This window comes from Nuphar pumila, chromosome 5, assembly GCF_984573655.1.
Source record: "Nuphar pumila chromosome 5, dmNupPumi1.hap1.1, whole genome shotgun sequence".
Lineage (NCBI taxonomy): Eukaryota > Viridiplantae > Streptophyta > Magnoliopsida > Nymphaeales > Nymphaeaceae > Nuphar > Nuphar pumila.
The window spans coordinates 50060214-50066900 of NC_143253.1; positions in this window are offsets into that span (position 1 = coordinate 50060214).

The window sequence follows — 6687 nt, forward strand, 5'->3', positions numbered from 1 at the left end:
TTGATCATATGGTATGGGTGAGATAGGAAAGCATTGATGGTCAATAATTATAGTTGATTAGTTAGTAGTTGCAGTTGCTCACAAGAAAGGCCAGAGATGTAGATCCTGATCTATGAATTCACACAAGTCATCTAGGAAGTCAGAGTTCGATCATATGGTATGGGTGAGATAAAAAAGCAATTGATGGTCAACAGGTTCATATGGATGAGCAGGTTCATTTTTTGAATGAATGAAATGAATGCAATGTACGAGCATATTCAATTTTAAATGAATGAATGTGGTGTATGAGCATGCTCATTTTTTTGAATGAATATAATGAATGTAATAAATGAGCAGGTTTAGTTTTTAATGAATGAATGCAATGTATGAGCAAGTTCATTTTTTAAATGAATAAAATGAATGCAATGTATGGGAATATTCAATTTTGAATGAATGCATGCAATGTATGAGCACATTTATTTTTTTGAATTAATAAAATAAATGCAATGTATGAGCAAATTCAATTTTGAATGAATGAATGCAATGTACAAGTAAATTCAGATTTGAATGAATACAAAGCATGAGCAAGTTTATTTTTTGAATAAATGGATAAATGCAATGTATGGGCATGTTTAGTTTTGAATAGAATGATTGTAAGAGCATGTTCATTTTTTAAATAAAAAGAATTAATGTAATATATGAGCAAATTCAATTTTGAATGAATGAATGCAATATATGAGTAGATTCATTTTTTTAATAAATAGAATGAATGCAATGTATGACCAAATTCAATTTTGAATGAATGAATGCAATATATGAGCATATTTTGTTTTGAATGAATGAATGCAATGTATGATCATATTCATTTTTTGAATGAATGAAATGTGTGAGCATGTTCAATTTTGAATTAATAGATGCAATGTATGAGTATGTCATTTGAATGAAATGAATGCAATGTATGAGCATATTCAATTTTGAATGAATGTATGCAATATATGATCAAGTTTATGTTTTTTGAATGAATGCAATGTATGAGTACGTTCAATTTTAAATGAATGAATGCAATGGATTAACAGGTTTATATTTTGAATGAATGAAATGCAATGTATGATCATATTCATTTTTTGAATGAATGAAATGTGTGAGCATGTTCAATTTTGAATGAATAGATGCAATGTATGAGTATGTCATTTGAATGAAATGAATGCAATGTATGAGCAGATTCAATTTTGAATAAATGTATGCAATATATGATCAAGTTTATGTTTTTTGAATGAATGCAATGTATGAGTACGCTCAGTTTTAAATGAATGAATGCAATTGTCGCGAGCCGAGGTTGGAATGGGGCATGAGCAGTGCGGAGCTCTACTGAGTGGAAAATGCATCGAGCGTAAGAACGCGCGGTATGCGTCAGCTTGATCGGTGACGTGCGGTGGTAGCACGGCATGCGATAGGCAACGATATCGTCGTTAGTGCATCGTTGTATGGCGGCACAGACGTGGAGCATTGTTTGGCTAAGCAGTGCCAGTGGACCAAAGGGTGTTGCCTTTGGAGAGTGCTAAAGAACCTCTCAACTTGTAGAGTTCCCACGCGAGGCGATTGGACGCACGGGGGTGCGTGTGGGTTAGGAGTAATTCCCCCAGGAGTCACACTAGGTGATTCCAACCGAGTAAAGATACTCGAGGCTAGGCAAGAGAGAGCCTATGCGCCAGCGAATGAGTTTGGGTGGTGCTCTTCGCTATGGCATGAAATCATCAACTGGTCTTCGGACTGAGGGTCGAAAGACTTGGATCCTTCAGTGGCGAGGTTTCAACTGGCTTGCGCATGGAGCTGCGATGTGCACCATGGCATGCCAAGCTAAGGCAGGTTGGTGCCCTTCTCGGAAGTGCTTAGTTGGTATGGGACGACTATGCACAAAGTGGCATTGATTGTTGAGAAACTCTGTTTTGATGTCACATAATATGATACACTGTCTCATTTGATTTTATATGATATGATAATATGTCCTCTTGAAAAATGTTATATTATGACTGAATATGTTTTGCCATGAATCTAACGAGTATTTGATGTAAGGATATCTCACCCAATAAGGATGGAGACTTCCTGTTCAAGTACAAATATGGTACAATCATACTCCTTGAAGAAAAAGCTTGATGAGCCATGCATTCCTAAAGTTCAAATGAAGAGATCGGCTACCTCAAGTTGAAGACTTCTTTCTTCTTTAGAGTCATATGTAACAGAACCTTCAGGAACTTGCATATTGCATATTACATACTCATTCATAAACACTATATCATCAAAGTATACGATAGTTTCAAAAAGCTTCTTTTTGAAAACCAATAATTGTACCTTCTTACAACCTTTTATGAAAAAGATATTTTGTCATATAATAATTGTACATTCTTACAACCTTTTATGAAAAAGATATTTTGTCATGTAATAATTGTACCTTCTTACAACCTTTTATGAAAAAGATATTTTGTCATGTAATAATTGTACCTTATACTATATACAAGACAACATGAAAAAAAGGAATGTAGGAAAAAGACAAAAACATAAAATCGGCTACATGGAGAAAACAAGTATAATATGTTTTTTAAAAGACTTTAGTTACCTTCTTTAAAGAAATGTTTTTTAATATAAGAAGAAGACAAAAACATAAATCGGCTACACAAAAGAAAAACAAATAAAATATGTTTTGAAAGGACTCTAGTTACCTTTTTACAAAACCATAGAATGTCGACTTACTTAAAGTCATCATTCTCTTTACAAAGCATTAAATACCTCCTGTAACAAATCCTTGTTAATATCCTTCTCAAAGAATGTCGACCTTCTTTTGGTCCTCATTCTCTCTAGAGACTTTGAAAAACACAACATAAAGAAAACACTTGACATGACTATGTACAAATAAATATCTCAAAGCACTCATAGTACTTACACTCATTTAAAGCAAAGAAGTACTAATGTACCTCAAATCATTAATTAGAATAAAGACAAAACTACAACCCAACGTTTAATGTACTATTGTAAGAAATAGACTTTTTACATAAAATATATATTACCTAAAATATTACAACGACTAGTGTACCCTCTATTTCACTTTTATGGAAAAAGGCATTCTCGAACTTCTCTAAAAGATATTTTTGAAATGACATAACATTTCACATTTCAAAAAGTTACAATTCCAAAATGTAACGACTACTTTTTAAAAGCTATATAAACACACTCAAATAAACTATTCAAAGAATGAAATGGAATAGACGTGTGAGCTTACAACGAGAAAAATTCCTATTCGATATTTGAAAAGAGAGCCTTGATAAAGAAAGAGAAAAAGAAAAGAAAGAAAAGAGAAAAAGTCAAGTCCAGCTCTTTGACAAAGAGTATCCTCTGAGTGACAAACAGAACATTCTGAGAATCCTTCATTCGTGCATTCATATCATTCTGAAGGTTCTATAGGAAGTATTGTAACTCTGTTATTCACTGTATTCCTTCTTTGTTGAAAGAAGTAGACCTCTGTGAAAGAGGGTGTTGCCCTTCTCTGTTGAGAGAAGAAGACCTCTGTGAAAGAGGGTGTTGTCCTTCTCTGGTGTGAGAAGAAGACCTCTGTGGAGGAGGGTGTGCCCCTTCTCTGTTGAGAGAAGAAGACCTCTGAGGAAGAGGGTGTTGTACTATTTATCCGGTGACTCGGATGTTATAGTGGAAAGCTCAAGTGGTTTGCTTGGGGACTAGATGTAGGTCTGAATACTGACCGAACCAATATAAATTATGTGTTTTATGTGTTGTGCCTTATTGCTTAATTATTTTATTTTATCGATCTTTATCATATTTCACTATTCACCCCCCCTCTAGTGGAATTTCATTTGGTATCAGAGCAGGTTTGCTGGTTTCGACGTAACAAGTCTTCCAGCACAAATGGCATCTACCTCCTATGCTCGTGATATTGAAGGTCAACACGCATCTCGTCCACCTTTCTTCAATGGCTCCAACTATGGATACTGGAAGTGCAGAATGGCTATATTTCTCAAATCCATAGATTTTGCTGTATGGAAAATTGTTGAGCATCCATACACATCTCCATCCGCAGACTATAGCTTATGGTCTGATGAAGAAAAGAAAATGGCAAACCTAAATGCAAAGGCTATGAATGCCTTATATTGTGTCATTGATCAAAACGAATTCAATAGAATATCTATATGTGAATCTGCATATGATATTTGGCATTCTTTGAAAGTGATTTATGAAGGAACCAACAAAGTGAAAGAAGCCAAAATTTCATCTCTTGTTAGAAAATATGAGTTGTTCAAAATGAACAAAGATGAACCCATCACAGAGATGTTTACCAGATTCACCAACATCACCAACGATCTGAAATCTCTGGGTGTAACATATTCCCAGACTGAAAAGGTGAAGAAAATCTTGAGATCTCTCACAACTGATTGGGAGAAAAAGACTACTGCTATTGAAGAAGCTCAAGATTTATCTAAGCTTACTTTGGACGACTTAATAGGCAATCTTATGGTCTATGAAGTCCACATGAAAGAAAGAAGGGAAGAAGAGCAACCAGTAAAGAAAACTCTAGCTTTCCCAGCCCTATCTGAGAATAAAGACTCAGATAAAGAATCAGAAATTGCGCTACTTACCAGAAAATTTCAGCGCTTCATGAGAAGGAACCGGCTTCCAAACAGGCACAAGGAAAGAAAAGATCCTAAAGAAGATCCCATGTGCTTTCAGTGTAATAAGCCAGGCCACTTAAGACGTGACTGTCCCCTTCTCAAAAGAAAGTCCAAGACTGAGGAACCAAAGAAGAGGTTCTTCAAGAAAAAGGCTCTGCATGCTCAATGGGATGATTCAGAACCATCCACTAGTGAAGAGTCAAGTGATGATGAAGCTGAAACTGCAAATATGTGCTTCATGACAAACGAAAGTTCGGCTCCAAAGAAGAAGAACAGATGGATACTAGATAGTGGATGTTCAAAGCACATGACAGGACATCCTGACCTTTTTGCTGTTCTTCATCATAAAGAAGAAGGAACCGTCACCTTTGGAGATAACAACAAAGGTTTGATAATTGGTAACATAGATAAACCTCTTATCAAAGACGTTCTCCTTGTTAAAGGCTTAAAACATAACCTACTAAGTATCAGTCAAATGTGTGACACAGGTTATAATGTTAGCTTTAATCATGATGCATGCCTCATAGCAGACACCAATGAAAACATCATCTTAAAAGGTATAAGAAAGAATAATATATATGAACTATACCTAGAAAACATCACAGAACATTGTCTTATAGCTAATAATGACTCTCAACATTTATGGCACCTAAGAATGGGTCATGTAAATTCTAAATACATGTCTAAATTAGCTAAAAATAAGTTAGTACGTGGGTTACCCAGAATTTCTTTTAAAAAGGATTACTTTTGTGATGCATGTCAATTAGGAAAATTATCAAAATCTTCTTTCAAATCAAAAAACATCATTTCAAGTAAAAGACCTTTAGAGCTTCTCCACCTGGATCTTTTTGGTCCTTCTAGAGTAGCTAGTCATAATCACAATAAATATGTTTTTGTTATTGTAGATGACTACTCAAGATTTACTTGGGTAATATTTTTAAAAAACAAAAGTGACACGTTTTGTCAATTTGAAATCTTATGTAAAAAATTACAAAACGAAAAATCTTGTTCTATTGTTAAAATTCGTAGTGACCATGGAGGAGAATTTGAAAATGAATTTTTTGAAAATTTTTGTAACTTGCATGGTATTTCTCATAACTTTGCCTTTCCTAGAGCTGCACCTCAAAATGGTGTAGTAGAAAGAAAGAACAGAACCCTTCAGGAATCTGCCAGGACTATGCTCCAACACAATAATCTTGCAAAATCTTTTTGGGCAGAAGCTGTTAATACTGCATGCTACATAACAAATAGAATTCTCATTAGACCCTTATTAAATAAAACTCCCTATGAACTATTCTATGACAGAACTCCAAGAATAGACTATTTCAAAGTCTTTGGATGTAAATGCTTTATCCTAAACACAAAAGATAGCCTGGATAAATTTGATGCAAAATCCGTTGAAGGCATATTCTTAGGATATTCAAGTCATAGTAAAGCATACAGAGTTTTCAATAAGAGTCATAATACTATTGAAGAATCTATGCATGTTAGTTTTTGTGAATCTATTGATTAATCTGTTCATATACAAACTAATGATGATGATGTTGAAAGTACAGATTTATTTTTAGATAACACAGCTAAGTCTAATGAAGATGATCATCAAAGAACCTTTGTCGATATCAAAGATCATCCTCAAAAGCAGATTTTGGGAGAACTAACAAAGGGGGTTCAAACTAGAGCTCAGCTAGAACGGATTGCAAACATGGCATTCATTTCTCAACTTGAACCAAAGAAGATTGATGAAGCCATCATTGATGAGTTCTGGATGCTAGCCATGACTGAAGAACTGAATCAATTCCAAAGAAATGATGTTTGGGATCTTGTACCTAGACCAAAGGATCATCCAATCATTGGGACAAGATGGATCTTCAGAAACAAGCTAGACAAAACAGGTAATGTTATAAGAAACAAGGTCAGACTAGTAGCTCAAGGATACAACCAGGAGGAAGGTATTGATTTTGATGAAACATTTGCTCCTGTTGCTAGACTTGAATCTATTAGAATGCTCTTAGCATATGCAAGCTATATGGATTTC